This window comes from Meleagris gallopavo, chromosome 5, assembly GCF_905368555.1.
Source record: "Meleagris gallopavo chromosome 5, MGAL_WU_HG_1.1, whole genome shotgun sequence".
In the NCBI taxonomy this organism is placed as follows: Eukaryota; Metazoa; Chordata; class Aves; order Galliformes; family Phasianidae; genus Meleagris; species Meleagris gallopavo.
The window spans coordinates 16,663,110-16,687,856 of NC_139408.1; the positions used below are offsets into that span (position 1 = coordinate 16,663,110).

The window sequence follows — 24,747 nt, forward strand, 5'->3', positions numbered from 1 at the left end:
AGATGTGCGTGCAAGAACTGTCTCTGTGGGCTGTGCAGGTTTCAGCTCTGTGACAGTGAGGAGCTTTAATGCTACCACTGCCGGTTCCCAAGTTAGATCCCTCACAGTTCAAGCTTCTTCTGAAGATGTGTAGCATGGTGGTCTTGTGAGTGAAGCCATGTCATAGTTCTAAATTATTTTTCTGCTGGAAGTAGTGGTGTGAACGTGGCCAGCATTAGCTAGTTAGTCAAAACTGCCCATGTTTGTTTAGTCGTGGCTCTTTGTAAGAAAGGCGTAAGAGGCAGGACAATTAGCATTTATCAGTGTTTATCAGTGGCTATGAGCAACCCGGTCCAGGAGGTGTCCCTGCCTATAGCAGTGGGGTTGGAATTACGTGATCTTAGAGGCCCTTTCCAACCCGAACCATTCCATTAATTCAAGGAAGGAGTTAATCTCTTGTACTTATTCTACAATTTAAACTTTTGTTTTTTGTTTTAACTTGAATGTTGTGGACAGTGCTTGAAAGACTTTGAAAATGCTGTCCTCTTTTGGAATGGGGTATATTATTTGTGTATTGTTTCATTTCATTTACGAGATAGAGAACTTATTTTCATTTATTTTGTGTTGATTCTGTACACCTCATGATGTAGTTCGTGCCAGATAATGTGCTGCAGCCTCAAGGAGGCTGAATGAGGTGAATTTACTTCATCCCTGCCATTATCTCTTACTAGCTGAAGTAATCCACTTATTAACTGCTGGATCCACAAAACCCTGCCCTTTGAATTTACCTATACGTGGTGCGGGAGTCTTCATGCAGAGTTTCATTATTTATTTCAGTGCTCTGTGGTTACCTTTAGCAGAATGTTGTGATGCAGAGCAGAAATAATAGGAATTACAGTACCAAGGGTGAAGTATGCAAACTCATGATACCTTTTTGCCACTAGCATGTGTGCTATGAATGTGGTCATCAGTGAGAGCTGTTGGTAGAAATAATGCAGAGATTTTTATCTGTAGAGATGTAGTTTGGAGCCACGTTAGGGTTGTGTCAGCCTATGATCATTAAGTGAATTGGTTGGTAGGAAATGAACGGACTGAGAATTCTGTTGGCTTTTGTCTGCAGTACACGTAGCAGGTATTTCCCTTTTTTTTTTTTTTTGTAAGGAGAGGGGAGATTAACACTGGTAGAAGTTATAAGGCTTTTTGAAATCTTATAAACATTACAGCACTGATGCTTTGTGTCCTTTGAAGACTGTGCGTTGCTTCTTTCTGAGGAATTGGATCTCTAAATTTTGACTTTGCAGCCCTCAAGTTAATTAATAGTATTTTTTTAACAAATTACCTCTGGCTTTCATTTTCTCTCCATTCAGGGATTTGTCAACCTGACTGCAGAAAAAACACAGTGTCTATTGTACAGTGCTTATTTTACATGCTGACAATAGGAAACCTCTCTTTTTTCCCACAAATTTGCGGTGACGTTCTCATCTTCTCTAGGGGTTACTTCAAGAGGATAACTGCGATTTCTTTCCAGTTAAAGCTTCCCTGTGTCAGGGATGTTTGATCATTTCCAGTAGATGGAAAAATGAGGTTTGCAGGCTGAGAATTGCATGTTTGCCTCTGCAGGCTGTTGTGAGGGATGCTATCTTATGACAAATTTCTAAGAGTTGAAACCACTGCGTTTAACCAAATAGCATGAAGGTCTGTAAAATAAGCTCTTCCTAGTGTCTGAAGTTCCTACAGCTTTAGTGGCTGCAACAAAAGGTCAGATCTGCTAGCAGCTCTAGGAGAAATTCCTGGAGGTTCCCTTGCATCTGTCTTGAATTCAATGGAATTGCATCTATAGCCCACAGGTTTCAAAGAATAATGCTGGGCTCAGTGACTAGCTTGCTTTAACAAAAGATCAGTTTAGCTAGAAAGCTTTGGGCTGTAATTAAGAAAGTCTGTACATGGTTCTTTGAGTAAAGAGGGAAGAGGTTAGTGTCATTTTGAAGAATGTCAAGCTAATGCATCAAAGTAGTCATGCATTTTGGGGGCACTCTGAGATAAGGCTGACCATTAGAAAAAATTTCTTCTTGGAAGAGTGGTGGTGCTTTGGGACAAGCTGCCTAGGGAGATGATGGAGTCACTGTGCCTGAAGGTGCTCCACAACTGTCGAGATGTGGTAAGAATGAACCATGTCAGTGGACATGTTGGGGTTGGGTTGGTAATCGGACAGGATGATGTTGAAGGTCTTTTCTGCCCTTAATGATTCTATGAAATGCAGTTATATCCAATACAGAAGTGTTGCCTCTGTTTTGGAAGCAGGGTAATATACATGTGACCATCTGAGCATCTGGTGGTTTGAGGTACCTTGGTGTTCCAGTATGTGTACTGCCCTCACAGTGGGAGTGATTCCCCAGAAAAACTGAAATGTAAAAATGGTAGAGTAGTTCACTTGGAACTACTAAAGAGGGCACTAAACAGGAGAGCTGTAGTGGTGGTACAGATACCTCAGCTACTTACCACGTGCAGGCAGTAATCCACATATTTGCACTAATATTGTGAGTTCTGCTGTAATACTATCTAGGATATTTCAGATAAATTCTGATCACAGAAGCTTTGGAAAGTGCCTACACAGCTCTTTCTTCAGCACGTTGAATGTTCTTGTTCAAGTCCAGACGCATTACCCTCAGTTAGTGGTAAATTAGGTTCTTGAGATGGGCCAATGACAAATCAGGTTTTTATGCCTCTTTTCCAGCGTACCGCAGACCTTTGGAATTTCATGTGGTCTTCTATAAAAGGAAATTAATGATTATGTATTATTCATAAAATAATGTTTCCATCATTTTGTCCGTTTCCTCTCCATAAATTCACCAGCAGAGGGCTGAAGGATTTACCACCTACTTAATTTAGTTTAGATTCATGGATACACTGCTTAAACTTCCCTCTTGAAAGAAAATGTTCCTGCCAGGTTTGACCATAGATGTAAAATACTCTGTGCTGTCTGAGTGCATGACATATGCTGCATACTGTACTAAGCTGGGAGGCACACCCTCTCCATGGCTTAGTAATGTTCACGACAAAAACTTTAGGTGTCACTTTCCAAGCATTTTGAAACATTATTGTTTTATTTCAGAGCTGCCGAGTGGATGCCTTTCTGTAATGTGCAGTTTTAAGCTATTTAGATCTGCCTGGTCTGCAGGAGGGAGATGGTTAGATTAGGTGACTGTAATGGTCAGTCTCGATCTGAAACTGATGCGTCTTTCTTACAGCAGCCTTGGCTGAGAGTTTAGTGCACACCAGGAAAGTGCTCCCACTCTCCTTATAGCATGCCCTACTGAGTTGGGTTAAAAGCAGGACTTCATGTTTGGATAACGTAGCCAAAGGTGGAAACTTGAGCTTCATGGGAAAGAAAACAGATCATTTTGGCATCCTGGAATGGGCTAGTTCCTGCAATAACCAAACGCATTTTTCCTAAAGAGAAGACTGGGAATCTGAGTTCCTTCGCTCTTAAAACTGGTAGAAATTCATTCACTGCTCTGAAGAATTTGTGGTTAAGTTGCTTTTGAGCTGTTCAGCAGGAAAATGAAAGTTATTTCTTGATTCTAAGTCCATTGAAGAGTCTGAAAGATTTCCACTGGTTTCGGTGGCCTTTGGTCAGACATGTGATGTATTATGAAAATAGCAGAGAATGTCACTGTGGTTTTTTTGACCCTAAAAGCAGATTGGCAACATACCTAGAACCGAACTTTTCATATTTTCCAAGTGCTTTGCTGTTAAGAAAATTAAGTAGAACGTTGCTATAAAACTTTCAGTTAATAGTATTTAGATGAACATGCTCAGAGACCATTTTGTTGGTTTTTAGAGTGTCTTCTTGAGTCTTTTGGGTTCTACTATAACCAAATGTGATCTTTTAGACCACTTTTGCCAATGGAATGTTTTCCTAATTGTATCCAGGCGGCTCAGTGTAGAGAAGGAGTGACTGTGAGCAGGAATAAATCACTGCTAAGTACCCTGAAAAGATAAATGAGCAAGACTTGAACAAAAACAAACTCACCACTGTGCCTTACTATTTCCGAGGTACCTAGAGTAAAGTGCAATTGCATTTTGTGTTACAAGCTTTGTTTGAAGTGATTGGTTTTTCAGAAGAATTAGTGGCTTAGATTCCATTTCGTTTTGCATGTTTGTTATGTGCTTTCTAGGAGTTTCTTTTGTAAAGATGGATAAATATTGGCTAATATCACTCTGGAAAGTATTTAAAAAGAAACTGCTTTTGCCTTAGGTATTGTCTAATTTTTATGGTAGCGACTGGGAGGGTGCTTAAGAGCCAAGCTGTGTTGTCCCAAAGGATCTGTAATTTAAAAAGGTGTTGTGGGGAAAGGGGAGTAAGAGAAACAGTATAATAACAGTAAGGTGAATATTTTATTTTTTGAGATGCTTCTTCTAGGAGAAGCAAGAAGGGAAAGGCACTGAGTGATCTCTGGGCTTCAGTTGCCTTCTTTCCATTGAGAAGCGTATGGTGTGTCTGAACAGTTATGTATATGCATGTATGAACATATATGTTAATAGCAGAATTTCTGTTCATGTGCGCTTTGCTAATACTTGAGCACATCTGTATGAATATTTAGCAACACTCTGATTGTTGTACTAGGTTGTTATTTTTGCCCTGGAAATGGCATGGAAGGGTATCTGAGAAGCATGCTTTCTTGAAATTGGTTTCCTGTAGTGTACAGTGCCTCTGTGGTGCTTGCGTGCAAGGTGAGAGGCTGCCCCATTGGTAGCTATTGCAATGCTCCAGCATGGTCAATGGAGGAATTGTTTGAGAGAGTGTCCTGACATGGTGCAAGACAATGGAATGTTTTATGGCCATGTGTTGACGCAAAGATTATAAAGCTAGCTCGATTTTTTTTTTTTTTTTTTTTTTTTTTTTTTTTGGTACATCATTATGTTCAGCAACAACTTGAGTTTTGGGGATGCCTTCCCAAGGAGAAGCCATATTTGTTGTCTCCGTCTTTGTAGATGCATCATTTCCTGATCGAGGTTCACTATTCAGAAGTGAAGTTAGGATGTAAGTGTTCATGTTTACCATATCTCAGAAGTGCTACAGTTTGACCTTCTCAAAGCTTTGATTAATCTCTTCAACCCTTGATGGGGGGGAAAAAAAAAAGGTAAGTTGGGAACTTGACTTTCAAAAACTAAAGCACACAAGGACCTCTTCTCCAGTAACTATCCCTTCTAAAGTGCTCTGTGATGGAATGAAATGTTGAATTTTTCTCTGAAAATTGGAGATGATTCTGGAGTGTTTTTCTTTTCACTTAAGCAGGAAAGCTAATTTTCATTAATAATGCTACCTCTCCTATTTCACTGACTGCAGTCTTATTTTAAGAAAATGTGGGAAAAATGCTTAATGTTCAAACATCAGTGAAACAATGTACCTTTCCCTGCCAAAAATCACATTCGCATATCATCTTCACTCCTGTAGGTGCAAGGTGAAGTCTGGAATTTTTTCCAGTAGCCCAGCTGCCAATTTATCATCATTGATCATTATCAGGAGTCACTTGAGTTGTCTGTTTTTGACTGTGTGATGTGTGAGCTGTTTTAGGTCCTAGGGACCTGCTTGTACTGGTTTATGGGAGGTTGTTCTTCAGAACAGATTGTAGTTTGCTGAGAGATAGTTCCTATGTTATAATGAAGTAGCAGTGCACTGTTTGGGTGTTGCATGTGCATGTGGGAAATGAGCTTGCTCAGAATCACAGGATTTAAGGTGTTGGAAGGGAACCTTAAGAGATCTTAACTCCAAATCCTCTGCCAAAGTGGGACACCTACAGCTGATCACACAGGTAGGCATCCAGATGGTTCTTGAATATCTCCGTAGACAAACTCCATAACCTCTCTGGGCAGCCTGTTCCAGTGCTCCATCACCCTTACTGTAAAGAAATTCTTCTGTATGTTAGTACAGAACTTCCTGTGTTAAGGTTTTAGGCCATTACTCCTTGTCCTATTGCTATGTACCATGAAGAAAAGAGCCTGGCCTCATCCATTTGCCTCCCATCTCCTATCAGATATTTATAAATGTTAATTAGATCCTTCCCTCGATCTCCTTTTCCTGAGGCTGAACAGACCCAGGTTACTCAGCCTTTCCTCATGTGGGAGATGCTTCAGGCCTTTATCATCTTTGTGGCCCTCTGCTGGACCTAATCTGATTACCTGGCATTCAGTGAAAGCTCAGCTATTGAAATCAGTGAGAGGGGACACATGCCCAGTGCTCTTTTGACTTAATATTCAACTCTTAGTGTCTTCAGAGCTGCATTTTCTGTTAAGAAAGGTATTGCAAGATTAGGAGTTGCATGCATTTACTTTAATCCTTGGAGTTAAGTGGGGGGAAAAAATTAAAATAAGGTCTATATGAGGCTTTTCTAATGGGGGGAGAGGGGGGAAATCCTATTTTTGTGAAATGAAGGTACCTATAACATTTAGTCTCTTAATTTACTAGTTAGAAATGGCTGTGAGAACTTGTTACAGGGATTACGCACAAGATGCTGCAAATGGCTCTGGGTGCTGATTGGAATTCATTTCTGAGACTCAGATTTAATCACTAGTGAGATTTTCCTTTAACAGTCAAGCACTTACACTCAGCCTCACATCGTGTATTAATGCCTTGTTTAAGCAGTCTAGCTAGTCAGCTAAGATATAAAAACCAGAAGGAATTAGAAAATCCCAATTCGATTGATCTTAGTATTTTATGATCCTTTTAATTTGATCTAGCGATTCTTGTTTCATTTTGAGTTCATTTTTTCAGTTCTGCGTTGTTAGGATTACATACGCCATATAAGAATTCGTTTAAAGATCACTTTTATTGGGAGTAAAATAAAAGCTGGAAATCTTCTGTTATTCTAAGGCATTATAACAGCTTGTTTGTATGAAGTCTAAATTTGGAGCCAAATTTGACTTGTTCTTTACAGCAATAATAACCTCAGAACACTGCTAATGAATGCTGGAAGGTTTGTCAGTGCTCAAATGAGTCTGAAGATATTTTGATTATTTGCCATACTTAGTCTTTACACTGATGGGGTTTGAACTAGAACATATGGGTTTGCATTTTACTGCCCTAAATAGCTGATCGTGTATTACTAGGTGTTTGACAGCTGTCCTTATTGTTCATAGCTGCCCATACTTTCCCAACACTTTCATAATCTATTAATCATTTATTAACCCTTCATGAACCATTTATAAATGTACCCTGAATAAAAAAAAAAAAAAGTGTGACCATTCAATTTCTTCCTCAAGTTTAATATTAAAGGCAAGTCCAAGGTCAAGATGGGCAGAGGGAGGCTTTAGGGAGCCCATGTAGTTTCTATTTTGGCCAGTCAGCTGAGGAACCACGTGGAACTGAAATTAGTAAAGTGTGTGCAGTGAAGAAAGTTCACACGGTGTAATATGCTGTGGGCAGTATTAGCGTTGACTTACCCAATCTGTTAATGGTATGGTCTGTCTAGACCTTTGGAACATTCCTTAGCTCCTTATTTAATGTAGGAGGAATCATTTCTGAAATTAGCATATAAATTGTCTGGAGTCAGCAGCCCTTTAAAACAGTATTTCACCCTTGTGTCAAGGCACAATCACTCATTTAAAAAAAAATACTGATACGAGGGCATAAACTGAGAAAATTCATTAAGTTTAAAAAGGGGAAATGGTCAGGATTTGATTTGGTAGATTTTATTTGTTTAGCGATGTTAATAAGGGGAAGTGTATGATGATAAGGAAACATCTGGTAAACCCTATTCATGTGGAAGATTTACACTTCTGTAACTGAAATTGGAGTGTTTTTCTGATTTTTGACGTTATATTTTCTTCATTCCTTGGTCTTCCATGTAACCTGTAAGTAAGCCATACTGTATGTTGTGTTCAATTTGAGCCTTGGTCCAGCTGAACAAGCCTGGTGCTCAGTGCTGGGATGCAGCAGTGGGGAGGCACGAGGAACCTGCTGGAAGGAATCCTCCCCAGAACCCCTTTCTTTCCAAGCATTTCTGAGCTCTATGCTTGTTTGCTCTTCAGTTGCCAGGAGTAACGTACAGTGCCCCATTCTGAGGTTATCAGTTGCAAAGAAAAGTAACGTAACATGTATTCACCTTGGGAATTATGCAGGAATTGTAAACTTGCATTTGGAAAGAGTACATTTCTATATGGAGACAGAAAATAAACGACGATGCAGTCCAGTAGGTTTAGTTGGCACGAATCTGAAATGACCACACTAAGCAGTGAAGCCAACAAAATCTTTGTAGTACAAAATCATGTGTTCTGAACATGCCATATACTTACAGAAAAAAATATTCCTGGAATGTTGCTAGAAAGCTATGTTTATTTGGTACTTAGTTTTCATCTCCATTGCTCCAAAAGCCGGGTGCTTTAATCACAATGAAATTGACAGCCCTGGTCACAGAGAAATAGAGCTGGAAACTAATGGAATTACAGATAATCTAAAACAGTGTTTTTATATATAACTGAAGAAAACATCCTAACTTAAAATTGTTATTACCTCAAGTGTTAAACACTGAATTTGTTACTAAAACTGCTTTATTGGAAAGCTATTTACGTTCTAGGAAAGTATGACTTGTGGCCAAGGAAGTCTTCAAAATACTGGATCTTAAATTTGTCATGGTCCATCCCATGTGCTACTCGTGTCCTCTGGAGAGAGCATGTTTCAGCTCTCATTCTAATAAATAGTAAAGAAGAACTGTTCGAGAAGGAAAGAAGAATCCAAGATTCCTTGAAACAGAACAAGCTGCTTACCTGTTGCTAGAGTAAAGCATGAGAAGAGTTATTTTGTAAGCTCTTGATCCCATCTTCTCTTCAAGTCCCTTTAATACTATTTTGTACGTAGGCAACCCCAGTGACCTTCCAATTGTGAAGTCATGTTTGATCTTCTATTACTTTTTATTTGAGGATCTCAGAACACTGTAGGTGTGTGTATTTTAAAGGCTCAGGGCTAGGACGGCAACACGTAGGAGTTCTACTGAGTGCAGATCTACGTGCAGTGGGCAGGTGCCATGCTCTGTTAGTACTCTGCCTGGAACAGCGAGGCCTTGGCTGCTGTCTGTGGGCCATTGCTTGATGCTAAACAACAATTGCAAGAGCAGTGTGACAGTGTTCCTGCCTGGGTGAGCGATAGCAGTTATTTAGTGACCGTGAACTTAGCAACCGAAGAACTGCGTTTATTTCACAGTCTTTAGAGAGTGTCTGATCCAAAGATAATCGCGTGCAAAGTGTCAGAATGTCCTGGATGAATCAGAGCAGGCTGCTGTTAGCACAAACCTGAGCTGGCTGCAGCGCTGCTGGGCAGGCACAAATGGAGCGAGGTGCTGGGAGATGTCAGCAAGCTGCGCTGTGCACCAATTGCACCTTGGCTGTGGGGCTCCCAGGCTTCCTTGGAGGGCTGTGTAGACCTAACCTGTTGTGATTTTGGAGTTACTTTGCAGGGACCACTTTAAAATGCTGGATGCACCCCCTCTGCCCCCTTAGTACTCAATTTAATTGGAATTATGGTGCCCATCAAAAAGTATTACTGCAAGGTGACCTGGAAATAATCATTTCCTTTCATCTATAGCAAACATTTGTAGGTCGTTAAAATGTCACAAATAAATAAAGTCGTATTCACAAAGAAATGGCTTTATGTGAGCCTAGTAAAATATGAGATTTCATTATATACAAAAAGGCTATGTGTTGTATTCCTGGTTCACAAAGCAAACGTGCAACACATGTGGAATGCACGGCAGGATGTCGGACCCTCTAAGGGTTGTATACAGATATATGAAGGGGAAGAGAGGAAGAAAAAACACTTGTGGGTCTGAGGAAACGACCTCTTCCAGTAACAAATGGAGCATGTGCTCTGGGTCTCTGGGAGGATTTGTGTGGAGATCTTGCTCTCCATGTGCACACATTCCTCTGAATCAGACAGGTGTTAAAGTGAAATGGTGCCCAGAGGACGCAGCACCCTCCTGCTATCAGCAGCCTGACCACATGACAGATCCAAGAGCAGCCAAGCACAACTGCCACGGGGCTTGCCAAGGGGTTAGATGCTGAATGCTGAGTGAAATATCTGTGCCAGCTTGGCACCTCTGGGCCATGTGGCTGTTCCCAGTGTGGGGTTGTCATTGTAATGTACTGGGGAAAGTGGAACCTGAAGCTGTCCTCCTAGTTCCTGCCGAGTGAAGATAACTTATTGTTGTGAATATAAAATATTAATTACCTTGCAAGCGTGCTTGGGAGGCTGGCATCTCTCCAGACATACTGTGGTGAAATCAGAGGATTGCCTCCTGGCACTGGAGTCTGTTTTGCAGTCCCCCCAACTGCTCCCCCCCAGCGTCACACTGGAAATGAGTAAGAGGAACTGTTTGAAAACAACTGACATCTGGGGAAAGATGTTCATTGGCTTCTGGGATTTAGACCAGACCCTGAGCTGGTGCCTTAGGAGTGGATTTAACCAATGCTGTAATCTTTTGGCACCTGTTGCAGTTTTTTTGGCAGTGGCATAGGACTGCTTTGATTGCACTGTGACCGGAGTAGTGAGCATATGTCTGATGCCCACCCCAGATGAGCAACTTAGTGACCTTAATGCCTTTCCCATTGTTTTTCTTCTACTTTCTCTTATTCATCAAGCTGCTGTTAGTAATTATTGTTACATGCAGACAAGCATCTATCAGCATCTCCAAAGCAAACGAATGAAGGACAAAGCAAGAGGAGGACAGGAATTAGCAGAGCTCTGTGTTGTCAGAGGCCAGCTGCTTTTTGCATTTGATTTGGAATTGTTTATCTGGCCCTTGGTTTTAAAGAGTGTGGTAAACAGAGGACTCCAGGCAAAGCGATGCATCGTAGTGTCTGAGATGTAATCAGGAGACAGTATTTGCGTTTATAAATATGTTAAACAAAATAACCAAATATGTATCTTCAAGAAGAGAATTCAGCGGACCCATTAAAGGAAGTCTCTGCCTACATGTCTCTGCACTGATTGTACATCTGTAAATGGCTGCCGTCCAGCAAAGCTCTTAAGTGCATGCTTAACTCTCAGCATGGCTTGGCTACAGCAGTGTTACTAACTTTGGCATGTGAGCTTTTATGCATTTGGGGCATTCACATGCCTAGTGCTAAGCGCATGCTTATGTGCCCTTCTGGGAACTAACTCTTCCTTGAGCCCTACAGGCCTGCAGCCTGGAGCGTGAGTCTAGTTTTCACCTCAGTTTCCTGCTCCTAGAGAGGGAATTGAGGAATAGGGCTGCAAATCCATATAGATGTCACTGAAATGTGGAGGTATGGGCCTTGCTGATGCTGCGTGTATTTTACTTTTCCTGGTGCCTTAGAATCAGTCCTTGGACTACCAGGGATCTCTAGAATGTAGCATAATGTCCGCTAATCAAAATGTCTTAGTGTTCTGAAGGAGTCTGTGAGCCTCTGCAGTCACTAGGGCTGTTCATTAAACTCTGATGGACCAACGTCATTTCTGGATTAGTAGATTAAGTAGTAATATGAGATTGTCCGTAAAGGTTCCCATTGCTGGAAATCAGTGCAACTTAAACACAGTTCCTGTGCAGTCTGCACAAAACTCAGTGTTTTGTTGAACAGGATTCCTCAGTTGACCCATGTGGAAGAGCCAGTGGGGAACTGGCACGCTCAGGTGTCACGCAGTATACATTGCACTGCAGTTTTGTGTGTTATTACTGTGGGGAAGTTTGAGAAGTGTACGTGTTAAAATTCACCATCTCATTTGCTGCCTTGTGAAAAGCCAATCTTCAGAATTGGGTTATCAGATCGAAAGCAAAGTCCTCAAATGCTTATGGCAGTTCCTGAGTAACAACTCAGCTTTACTAAGCTAGAAAGGCAATGAAGGATCTTATGCTTCCTGTCTACTTGCAGACCACAGATGAGAAGAATATGAGCGAAGGCAGCCCAAATACTAGATCTCCTAAATGTTGAACAATGAAAAATTGAATGTATAGCAATAGTGACAGTTCATAGAACTCATTGGGTACCTCTGCATTTTAGGTTTTATTAAAAAAAAAAAAAAAAAAAAGGCAAAAGAAAAACACCATCAGTAACAAACAACTACATTGATAAGTAAAGTCCAAGCAAGCAATTCCAGCAAACTATTCTAGTGTGCACAGTTCAGAGTCTGCTTGGACATTTCATGATCTACCATCTGCACCAGGAAGTTGCTAAATGAGTAATGGTAGGTTGGTTATTGTTTTTTTTTTTTTTTTTTTTTTTTATCTTTACCAAAGCCTGTTTGTGCTCAGACGGCTTTGTTATTAGTAGTCATTTATTTTAGGTAAGTTAATTTTTGGATTTCATAAAAAACCTAAATGGGAGAAAAACATCCTGTTGTGAGAGGGTTCTTATCTGCTGCATTGAAAAAATTGAAAATGGCTTTCTGAACAGTCCAAAGGAATTCGTTTGAGGGCTAAGACCCAAATGTAAGTTTGAAAAGCACTTTAAAATATCTTTGTCTAGCTTTCTGCCCCTGGAGGAGGAAAAGAGAAATTTAGCAAGCACCACATGTTACAGATGCTGCTCAAGATGCTTAACACGTTACTTAAAGCTGCTCTGTAACCATTATGTTGTGAGTAATAAAAGGATGTGAATGGGATGGAAGAGGAAGAATCCAGGTTTGCTGTAACCACATATGTAGCCTCACCACTCGCATGTTGTAAAGGGATCAACTTGCTTCTGCTGGTTCCTGCAGTGTTACTGAATGTATCTCTGCAGCATGAGACCATACCTGATTGGGGTTACCTCCAAATGAGCTGGCATGTCTGCAGTGGGTTACCACACAGGGATACCAGCTTCGGTGCCAGTAACAGTGGAGCTCTGTTAATGCCATACGTAGTTAATTAGCTTGGGTGTCACATGGAGCAAATGCCGCTATACTGCTGCTGGTTCTGCTGCTACATTAATTGACACTGGCTTGGGGATCTTTGCCCCAATGTGCAGCGCAGACATACCCAGGAATGCATTCCTATTGTTGACTGAATACTGTATTTCCTCATAAATGTGGCAGGAGTATAATTGCAGGGTAGAAAAAGAAGGGCAATATACATTCACTTCACTTTAGAAACTAAATTAAACCTTTGACTTAACTCACTTCTCTACCAGCTCCCTGCGGGCATTTCTACAGGCTTCATTAGAGCCAACCTCGAGGCCATGGAAAAGGTCTCACAAAAGCCCAGCTAGGAAGCCAGTCACAGCCCCAGATCCTGCTGCTGCACGATACAATCCGCCTCTTGGCTCCTCGGGCCTGCAGCTGCCAGGCACTCTCCTTATGTGGTCACTGGTGTTGGCTCGCGGGCTGCAGCAGATAGACGAGGAGGGCTGAGGGGGAACACATTCATCACTGCCAGCGAGAGCGGGGGCAGTGCCAAGTCGCTATGTAACTAAGCGCATGTGCCAATTTGCTCGGTAATTGGATTGCTATTTGAAAAATTAAAGCGGTGTCTAGAAAATTCGAACCTTTGCTTTTACACAGTCTGAAGCTCACAGCTGAGGGCCTGCACAGGAAGAATAAAGGTGACCAGACGTAGGTGTTTAGGAGAGTAAGCGTAGGAAGCAACGTGATTACTTTCAGAAGTGTTCCCCCAGCCTCACAAGCAGCCGCTCTGCAGAGAGACAAAGAGCAAGGCACAGCGCAGGGGAAGCTGTGATGTTATGGACAAGCTGTAACCCATTGCTTACTAAGGAAAATTAGCGCGGGCTCGTCAGCTGAAAGCAATTCGTGTAAAGAAAACATATCATTAGAGGGAAGGGCTTGATGTACTTGCTGTAAATTTTTTTTGCTGAAGACAGGGAAAAAAGCTGCTAATGGACGTTATGGTATTTTTTGTTTTCTTCCGAGTCTGCAAATCTGTTGCTTCTCTATTGATACCTCATTCTCAAATGCCTTTGCTGGGCAAATCCTATGTACTAATGTCAAAAACTAATTATATTGAATTATCCAGCTACAGAATTTCTCATTAAAGGTGTGCCTGTGCTACGGAGCTGTTTCTGCTCCCCCTGAAATCAAGTTCAGGCCTTGCTTTGACTTCAGCAGAAGCCCAATTATATCCAAAAATATAGTTACCTAAATAGTCCTTCAGGCGTTTCATTATTCTTTGCAGTTGGGCTCTCTGTCCACCCTTATTCAGCTAAAAAATCTAAGTGTGTGGATACAATGAGTTATAAATTGTTCCTAAGATAATATTTGTAGTTTAAAGTATAATTCAGTTGCTCGTAGACGTATAAAGGCAGTGCCTGTGTTCTTCATCACTGCTCAGCGGAAACTCAAGCTGGAAGCCTTGCATTTAAAATAATAGAAAGTAGAAATCGATGGGCTCCTACTGAGGAAGAACTATTTGGAAGCTCTGTGAAACGTCTGATTATTTCTCATGTGTTCAGTCCCGGTAGAATGAGGTTAACACATGTTGAAGTGGAGGCTCAGGAAATTTTGGGTCACATTTCTGCCCCTAGATGGAGTCTTCTGCACACTGGTATTTTTGATATTTGGGGAGAATGGAGCTGTGTTTGGGAAGCCTTGAAATGCCTCTTGTTCTGAATTCCCTTTACAGCATATCAAGTGCTGCCCATTGGGACGGGGGTAACTGGGACCCGGAGACCATTTAGAAGAGAAAAATCAAAATAGGGTTTGTTTGTAAAATTGATTGGATGCTATAAGTGGCAGTGCAATTTCTTAGTGTCTCTTATTTGTTGGTTGGTGATAGATACCTAGGTAGTAAGGCAGAAGTCTGTATTTTACAAAGCATTGCTCATTACTGTGAAACATTTGAAATTTGCAGCTCACAGTGCTTAGAATTTCTGTGACTTTCGTGGTATTCCCTTCTCTTAGTATCCAGTGAATGCCATGGTAACGTTAACATCTTGTAAAACATTTTAATAGTGACCACTGTAATATAGTGGTTGTGTGCAAACAGCATGCGCCATTGCTTCAGAGGTGATTGTAGCATTTTGTTTTTGTCACAATCGGAGCAAAACGTTGCCAGATCTCGAGAATCAAATCCTAAACTTGCCAAACGCAGAACTGAAAGTGAGTTCTCTTCTGCAGCTTCTGCCTTTGATCATCTGCAGTTTCATTGATACATTCCTACCCAGCACTCACGAGCTTAGTGAACCATGGCTCTAGCGAGCGCAGTTGCTTGGGAAAAGCATTTGGCTGCAGACGCCGTGTTGGAGGGGGGAGGTGGGTGTTTTCCAAAGCCAGCTTTGGAAAAATCTGTGTTGTTTTATGTGTGAGCGAGAGCTCAGCTGCGGGCCTGCGGCTCAGGTATGTTCGCAGGCAGCTTCTGGTTCCGCCTCTGCAACAGGAGGGGGACCAGCTGCAGGGTTTGTCCTTGGGCTCGGAGCTGGATTCCTGCAGGATCCGGGATTTTGCTTTGGACCTTTTTAAATGTGATGTAAATGCCAGCAGCTTCCTAACAACTGTTCGTGGAGCTCTGAGCAGAATTTACAGTGGACTCTTGTGAGAGAGAAGAGAATGGAAAAGCTCAACAAAACCTCTGTCATCTGAGCAGAGTCCTGAGAAATGCTTTCCAGCTTTCAAAGAAAGAAAGGGTCTTAATTCAGATTTGCCGGAATTGTCTAATTAGTCTCTTTAATGCTGTGCACCTTATAGTCTGTGCCGCCAGCTTCGTCCTATAAATGAGACGATGGGCTAATTCATCTTGGCAGCAGTAAACAGACCTTGTGATTGTCCTCCCCACAAACACCAGCCTGCTTTTAGGAGAGTGCTTTGACCAAGCCCGCGTCCTTGCTCCCTCTGCTGTGCCCCCCCTGTTCCGAGCGCTGCCTCTGCTCCGCGCTCTCCTCCTTCCCCACCGACCCACCCCACCCCGTCTCGCACACAGTGACATACCTCACACATTTGCCACTGCTAACAACAACCTGTCAACTCTTTCTTTGCACCGTGCTAGGCGCCCTTTGTTTCTGCAGCCCAGCAAGCCTTGCAGCTGTTGTCCGAGGCCTGCTCCGACAGCCTGTGATCAGTCAGCTGCAAAATCCTCCCTGAACAACTCGGTATTCACAGCTCTAATCGGGCCAGCGGACTGTTTCCTCCTCTCTCGCAGTAAATCTTTATCACTTGCGCTCTGCTCGTCAGTTCATGGCGCCAGCTCTTTGGGCTGCTCCATCCCTTTCCCATACTCTGCTGCGCCGTGTGCTCTGAATGCTAACTCCGGCCTCGTTTAGGCTCGGTGCTGCGATCCACATGTGGGGAAGGTTGAATTCCTGCTCCTTCCCCATCTTCTAAGCTGCATGTACCGCAAGTATATCTCTCTCCAAACGTAAAGATACCCAAAGATACCCAAAGGCTCCCTCCCTCTGTTTCTGTTTCATATTGTATCCTTATAAGTTAATTACGCTATTATCTTTCTAGCAGCCCGTTGTGCTTCTGTTTAAGAGCTGCCTTTGATAGGAAGAGCAGCATGAGTGCCCAGCCTGGGGGAGCTGGTGGTGGCAAGGGAAGCCCTGGGGAAACTGGCACAGGCTTTAATAGCCCAGGGCTATTAACTTTCCTCTTAATGGTTCCCCCATGGATGGAAACACATTTCCCTCCATCCTGTCCCTCAGTTTATGCCATCTTGGTCTTTTAAAAGATTTACATCAAAGACGTTGAATTGTGATCCAGGTTTTTAGAAAAAGGATGAAAGTTTACTTTCTTGGTATCCCAGCTGAGCGGAGGGGGATCTGTGCAGCTTTTAGGGTGAGGTTTGTGCCATTGTGGGGTTGCTGAGGATTTATACTTGTGGAGCTGAAAGCACAGCTATATCTGTGTCCATTGCTGCTTCTGCTACAGCGTGACAGCTCCTCCTGCCTCCTTTGGCAAAACGCTGTGGGTTTTGTTTTCCCCTCTGCTGTGCTTGGTGGGCCTGGGATCTGAGATGACAGAGAGTGTAATTAAAGCTGAGTTAAACAACAAGTTTTGCAAAGAGATTCAGCTAGCTTTCAAGTAGAACATGCTCAAGATTACTTTTAAAAACAAATTATTCAGGACAGTGAGGGTTATTTGTGTTTGTCAGGAGGCTGGGAAGTATTTGTGCAAACACTGGTCTGAGGACAAGAACTACTGCTTTTTAATCTTGTCTCTTAACCTGAGACTCTTAAGTCTGTTTCCACCACTGGAAAATCCATTTCTATTCCTGCTTCAGCTTCCCCTGCTTTTAAGTCCTTCTGTTTCGGCCCCTCCAGGCGTGTGGGTGCGTGCAGGGATGAAGATTAGCTAAATATAGAAATACTTCTTTAAGAGTAAAACTTGAATTGGCTTTAAAAATTTGTTGTTGCTGTTAATTTTATTAGACAGCTGCAAAATAGACGCTTCTTGGAAAATCCAGGTTCATTTCTACCCAGGCTTTCTACTCTTCAGTTCCTCATCAGTACAGCGGAAGGTAGACCTTTTTGGTCAAGAATAAACTCATCTGTGTAAGATTATTTTAAAAAATATACAATAAATTTAATTTAAAATATGAACTATGTATGTTATGAAAATGTAATAAATTTAATTTAGAATAAATTTGCTGACAATTACAGTCAATTGGACATGCGGAGGAACATTGCAGTTAGATAGTATTAAGCAGGTATGTCCAGTAAAATGCAAGTAACGTGTGGCACGGCTTAGTCACCGAGCTCAAAATTTGGGTCTGACAACCTTAGTTTGTGCCTGTCCTCCTGTGTGTTTGTTGCCATCTGCAGTCATATTCACTTTCTGGCCATGATGGTCATGTCCTGTTGGTGTGCCCTACTTAAATTACTCCTATGTACATCTCCAGATGGGATGTTCTGCCGCTATTGTAACTAGACCTATAAACACATTCTAGACTTAATTGAGACGAATATTTCCAATATTCCTTGCATTTGTCTCAGAAGCCCTTTGCTTTCTTAGTGTGTTCTTCAGTGAAATTAATGTTCATAAACAGCTACTGAATATTGTCCTTTTTTTTTTTTCTGTAGGCTGTCTACAAGGAAAGCAGTTGAAGCATGACATTAAATAGTGTGGCACGTTGAGCTGTTTGTTGGGGGAAGCTTCACAGTTGAAAGTGCTTCTGTGATGAGAGTGAGTTTGGTGGGACAGAGGTAGAGAATACAACATCTTGACAAGATACTCTAGGCGAGTATCTTAGAGAACTCTTTTCCTCTCTCGGATTCATTTTGCTCACGACACTCTTCTCAGTTCCTTCTTCCATATCCCATGCTGTTACCTGCCATCCTTTGGTGACCCTAGCTGTCTCCAAGGTCGCAAAGGTTGTCATGAGGCTGGTGCTGCAGCAGAGTTTGTAGTTTGGCTAACATGGCTCTTCACACAAGTGGCAAAGTAACACATTGCATACAGTCAACCACTCATGCTTCTTCTGGACTTCTAAGTCTTGTCTATTCTGCAAATCTTGATGGATTTTCTTTGCTCACAGTTTTGATGACTACAAACTCCCTCACCCCACCACTAGAAGTGTAATAGCAAGTTTAGTCCCCTTCTACCTTATCACCTTTTTTTTTTTTTTTGACCAAATGGCAAGCTACTGGACATAGCTATTTTGTGATGTGATGTCTTCTATTTTATAAAACAGTGGCTCTTCATCATGCCTGGGAGAAGAAAATCCATCCTGTCTCCTCTGTACAAAAAGCAGTTGATTTTGAAGTTCTCCTCAAGAACATTCTTTCCTTAGTTTTTTGGCAGTGTCCATGTATGGCTGTTCTCCTGTGTGTCTAGTGATGTTTTTGCCCTGGAGTGAGGTTCTGCTGAAGGATGCAACTGTAGACTTGATATGTTTTTCTGTTTGGCTGTTGCTGGAAGAGAACTTGTTTGTGGCTGTAGGATGAGCAGAGTCTAAGAACGGTTTTTCCAATTCCCTGGTTCAAATTGAAAGAGGACTTGCCTTTTCTACTGTGAATCTGCATTTGAATATATATGCAGGAGCAGGATATTTTATTGCTCAGTTATTCAGTTTTTAAGGAGCAATGTCAACACTTTTCTAGCTCCTACAGTATTTGACTTCAGAAAATTTAAGACCTCAGCAACATTCTTCTTGAATTTTTTTCCTAATTTGCTGATAATATGCTTACTCTGTAATTCCATTTTAAAAAAGCCTTTTAGTCTAGGAATTTCCTTGTCTGATTTGCCTCAGACTTTCCAGAAATATTCTACCTTGGCATAAAGTTTGCACCTGTGGAAGTTCAGGGAAATTGGTTTAGCTTTTGCTAAATGAGGAAGGGCTTCTGCCAAAATTGGGTTTATAATGAAAGGCTAGTTTAAATATGGACAGACGAGTCTCTTCATAATTATTAGGTAACATTAATGTATAATCAGGCCTGCAAAGAAAAAAAAATGACTAAGTGGATTTTATCTTGCCTATAAAAATGATTTTTTTTTTCTCCTATGGCAAGTCAAGGGAGAATGTTTGCTGTTAACCCATCTTGTTTAATTTTGTGAGCTTCCACTTGTGTGCAAACTTCCTGTACATTTTAGAAACATGTAAAAGATGAACAAAGAAGGAGGAGGAAGATTATAAATGGATCCATGTGACTGCCTCTTCTCCAGGCATTTTTTTCCTCTCGCTTAAGATGTTTGGAGGGAATGCACAGCCAGGCAGTGTTTGTGAAAGCTGATGGAATATCTTCCTCCCTCGGGGTATTTCTTTAATCAATGTTTCTTTATAGCATTAGGTCATCTCCTCTTTTTTTAATTTTATTTTTTTTTCTGAAGAATCCTTGTTTTGTATGTTTTCATGCATCCTGACATTTATACTGAGAATTATGGCCTGATCACTTCCTGTCCTTTTCCTCAAAATTTCTTGTTTTATCTATTTTAAGTGCTGAAGCACAAAGATAACCCCATCATAGTTCTCTCATTTTCCCCAGTGCTTCACCCCCCCTTCCCTCCCCGCGATGAAAAATGAAAGGTCTCATGGTCTTACAGATTTTCTTTATGCTTATTTTGGCCTATTTGCAACCCAAATACATCACTATAAGACGGCTCTCTAAGGCTCTTGGATCAATTAAAGGTAGCCCTATTCATTGCCAGTACAAACCTTTGCCTATTAACTCTTTCAAAGGGCATTTGTCATCGCAAAAAGCTGTGAATGCCGTCTGGGTTCATTGATTTAAAAAAAGGTATTGTTTTAAGGCTGCTGAATATCTTAATTAGTTGTAATCAGAGGGTAGCTTGTGTCTGTAAAGTGATACAGTTACCTTTCACCTACTTGCTTTATTCTGAGCGTTTTAAAAGAAAAATATCATATGTAATTCGAGTGTAATGTTTGTAGGCAAGAAGAGGAGTGCACTTGCCCATCAAAGCATAATTTATGACATTATTTCATAAAGCCATATAGTTAATGTGCTAACTTGGAGAGCATCTGATTGGCCTACGACCAGCCATCAGAGGGCAAACGGAGCGGCTCTGCTCGTTGCCAGCTATCATCCTCCTTTCTTCACTCCAGCGTCTGTATTCTGGAAGTGTAGAAATCCACCCCAATTCTGCAAGCACCCGCACGTGTGCTTAGCTAGAGCACATGAATGGCTCATTAATACGGAGTATGTATGGCGCTGTTTGCCAGACCAAGGTAGAACAGGGAAACATTTTTTAGACCACTGGTTCATTTGCTGCAATTGTGGCCTCAAATCGTTTGCAGCCATTTGTGAATTTGTACCAAAACTGGGAAATTATTTAAGCTGAGAAAATGTCTTTTCTGCTGTCCTCTGAATCAAAACATTTATTTCACTGGTTAATAATAAAAGTCTGTTTCCTATCTGAAAAGACTCTTCTGAAAATTACAATCTATGCTTTTCCTTGGGCTTTATGAAAAGCTTTGGTTGAATTTAATGCTGCTTTCATTTATTTTTTCTGAAAAAATATTTTGTATTACCCCTAAAATATTTCACTCAGAGTAAATGGATATTTACATGCCCCTGACTGAGAGTCAGGGCTGTAAACAGATCCCTTCCAGTTACAGGTATCAATGATGCACCAGAAACTTGCATAGGTTGACCCTCACTCTCTGGTGAAGCGCTTCACTCTGGTGAAGAGCTGATGATTTAGAGATACACGCTTTTCTTTCTATGGTTGTGCAAATATCTTCTTTCAGGAAGGAAAAATGCACCTGACAGAAAATCTTAAGTCATGGTTGGTAGAAATATTTGCTTTTGCTCTTGAATAAGATACTTAGGATGGATAGGGTAATAGTCGGACCAGATGGTCCTACTGGTCTTTTCCAAATTTGATGATTCTGTGAGTAGATGACAATTTATTTTGGGAAAGGGACGCAAATGGTGTCTTATGGGGGAGACTCCATTATCTGGGAGAAAAAGTCTTTAGAAAGTGCCTTACAAGTTAACCATGTATACTGAGCTGTTGGTGTCAACTGGAAAGCAGGGCAATGCCATACCTGGGAACTACAGGACATGTGTTTCCTTAACACTTGCTCTCAGCTTACGGTTTGCTCCGTAGCTTCTATTGTAAAAAATGCATGCATATTCGCACATGGATTCTTGATGTAATGTGGCAAAGTTGCACAAATGGATATAGCACTGCTATATCCAATTTCTTATTTTTCAGTGAATAAGTATAGTGTGAAGTACTTGAAGTATTTTTAAGTATTTTTTTCAAAATAAAAATACTTTAGAAGCACGAGTTCCAATTTCAGTTGACTGTACAATCATGTGTGTTTCATAGATGTAGAAAAACGGCCTGATAAAGACTAAAAAAAAAAAAGATTAATTCAAGAAAATGCAAAAATCTAAGCACGTGTGTTAATGTTCCTGTGATTTTGGCGTAAACTGTTCTGAAAAGTTTTCCTGGGATGCTGTCAGAGGCAAAAATAGAATATGCATTGGAGTTGCAGACAGTGCCTCAGTCACAGTATATGTGAACAGTAGAAATTTTCTTTCTTACTTGGTAATAAATGTGAGTCTTGACATGGTCGTTTGGAGGGGGGTTTATTTTAATAGTTGGTTATTTAATTCAGTGATTTATCTGCTACAAAAAGATAATCTTGATGTGAAGATCAGTGCTGTTCTGACCTTCAGCTTTTTATGTTTGCAAAGAATTGTGCAGCGCCTTTTCTTTGATCAAGTGCTTTGGAAATAAATTGGAAGAAACAAAAATGCTCATTTCTACTGTAACTCCAATGTGCATATGAATTAATATGTAATAGTATTGTGTGTCTTTCCCTATAGAGCATTTTTAGGTGTCCGTAGAACTAGGAGATGATTTATGAAGTGTGACTCATTTTTCCTTCTTCACACTGTTCCACTGGAAGAACTCAGACTGCGATGAGAAAAACTAGTACACGTTATTACGAATTCTGATAAAGTAGGCTGAATAAATTTGTTTTCTTTGTGAGCCTTAATCCTGTGTTGTATTGGCTTCTTGGACATGGCTAATTTATTTGGAATTCCATTCTGTTCCCGACAGCATTCCTGATTAGCAGTTTGATCACCCGGAGCAAAGTTACATACCAGCTTTCAACTCTTGTAATCTAGCAGTGTAATTTTTTCAAATGGACTCCTTTCTTTCCTTCTTTGCCCTAGCTCCCCTTCTTTATATGTGCAAAGAGACTTTAAAATAAGCAGGACAACCTGTTAGTAGACTGAAAAATTTATACAAAACATAATACAGTTTGCTGAATGCCCAACTTGTGTCTGACCACAAAGCATCTTGATGTAAAGTTCAGATGAGAATATAGAAACTTCCAAGATCAGTTAGATCAGTGAGTGTTTATTGTGAATTCAGTATTTTGTAGCTATCAAAATGTGATTTAAGAAAACAGACATTTAAGGAGAGAAAGCCAAAACGTAAAGCTCAGGCTATGCAGTCCCCTGCCATTTTTTGATTTAGTGTGATGGTAGGTCTGATAATTTTCTATTGCTCACAAGGCTTTAAACAATCATGGAAAGTTTTTCTTAAAGTTCAGTATGTGTTTAATATGGATCTAGTTGAATGTAGCTGTATTTTTGGTCACGTCTTTAAAGTTTCCAAGGCTCTGTTAATTTCCAAGTAAAGCTGTGTAAGAAATATTTTAACTTCTCCTTTAAAATAATGTAGTTTGATTTTTTTTTTTTAAGCATAAAGTAAGATTTGGAGCTGTATCAGTCCAGTTCCCATATGCAAAATATTTGCCTTCTATCACTTGTGAAGGATAGAGGCTTTTCAATAATTGCGTTTCGTGAGTATTGTGGTAATGTCTTCATGTCCCTCCCACGATCTGTAGTTTGTCAAAGCATGTTCTGCATGCGGTAGGTTTTAGAAACTTGTATGTTTAATGGTTAAGTTTGTGATACACTGGACATTGCATGGAAATTGCAGTTGTGTCATTTTTCGTTTCTATCAATTTTGTCTTATGTTGTCAAAATGAATGATGACTGGGAAACCCCAATTGAATTGTAAATCAGAGCCAGGTTTTGATCTGATTTCTTTTTAGTAGAGCACAGGAGGAGCATCCTCAGAGTGAAACATGTGGAAATGTTGGATTTAGCAGCCCCCTCTGTGAGTGTACAAGGTGCTGAAAACACGTAGTTAAAGGTGAGAGGGAACCGGGTTTTCCTATCTGTGACATTTCTTAAGGTCCTGGTCTGGTTTTGTGCTAAGTGAGGAGAAAGAGAAATTTTTAAGCCACAAGAGACTTGGGAATAAAACAAGGGGAGGTGTCCACAGCACTAATCAAGAGACTCAAAATAGTGATTTTATGTATGACTGATCTGGCTGTCTGCTTACAAAAGCTTGATCTGTCTTTCTGCTTTCTTCTGATCTTAAATTTCATGGACCTGAAAGAAAGCTCCTGACAAATATTTCATCAAAGCTGAAGTGTGTTTTACCAGACTTTCTGCTTTTGAAAAGCTGTCAGTTCAGTTGAAATAGTTAAGTCAAAAATATTAAAAATAAAAGTAGTTAAATTGCACAGAATCACAATATGTCAGGGATTGGGAGGGACCTTGAAAGGTCATCTAGTCCAATCCCCCTCCAGAGCAGGAACAAATTCTCAAATGGATTGCTGCAATACCATGAATTCAATGAAAAAAATCAGTGGAAGGAGAACTGCGAAGGGAGGTTTAGGTCTAGATTTATTCTGTGCAATTACATTCAGTGAAAATTCCTTAATTTCATCAGGAAAATCAGGAGGATCTTTCCTAGCAATAAAATTGCCCAACTAAACAAGTGTGAAGACATAGCATGTTGTGTGGGGTCTCTTGCAAGTGAAGAAAAAAATGGATATAATTGATTGATAATAAGCTATTTTAATGGTTGTAATACAAATTCTAAATATTTATGTGAGGCTTTCATCCTGTGAATTACTAAACATTTCTGTGTCTTTGTACTTGTTCATCAGGAGGTAGTTATTTTAGATATTTTAATTGGTGATGTGGTTAAATACCATGGCATGTACACAAGCTCTATTTTATTACTTCTAAATCATGTACTGTTTATGCTCCTGGAGAGAAAATTCTGCAAACTAAAGAGAATTAAAATATCTGCTTCTGAGCATTGCAGTGTACAGCCATACACGAAGGAGATAATGCATTGACAGCTCCCTAACTGGGAAGATCTCATCAAGTCTTCTTTAAAATACGGATCTCGTTAGGTGATCATTGTAAAGACAGATTTTTATTATTATTTTAAATCTCACTTGTGACTCTGAGGCCTTGAGGATGGTGCTGAATTAGAGTTTTACAAACACTGCTTTATGGACACTGAAGGAAGGAAATACGTAGTAAATGGAATATCTTATTTCTGTCCTTGTTTTTCTTGATCATGGAAATGAGCATAGTGAACTGACT

The 24,747-nt window shown here is 40.6% G+C and overlaps 1 protein-coding gene across 1 annotated transcript in view; it reads left to right on the forward strand.

Annotated features, from left to right (window-relative positions):
- The window catches only part of SMIM38 (small integral membrane protein 38), a 31,631-nt gene continuing 6,884 nt past the window's right edge, over positions 1-24,747 (forward strand). Inside the window, exon 1 of the mRNA XM_085224500.1 lies at positions 1-24,747. This exon is cut by the window's right edge and continues 3,492 nt beyond it. The gene's annotated coding sequence lies outside the window, so the exon portion shown is untranslated.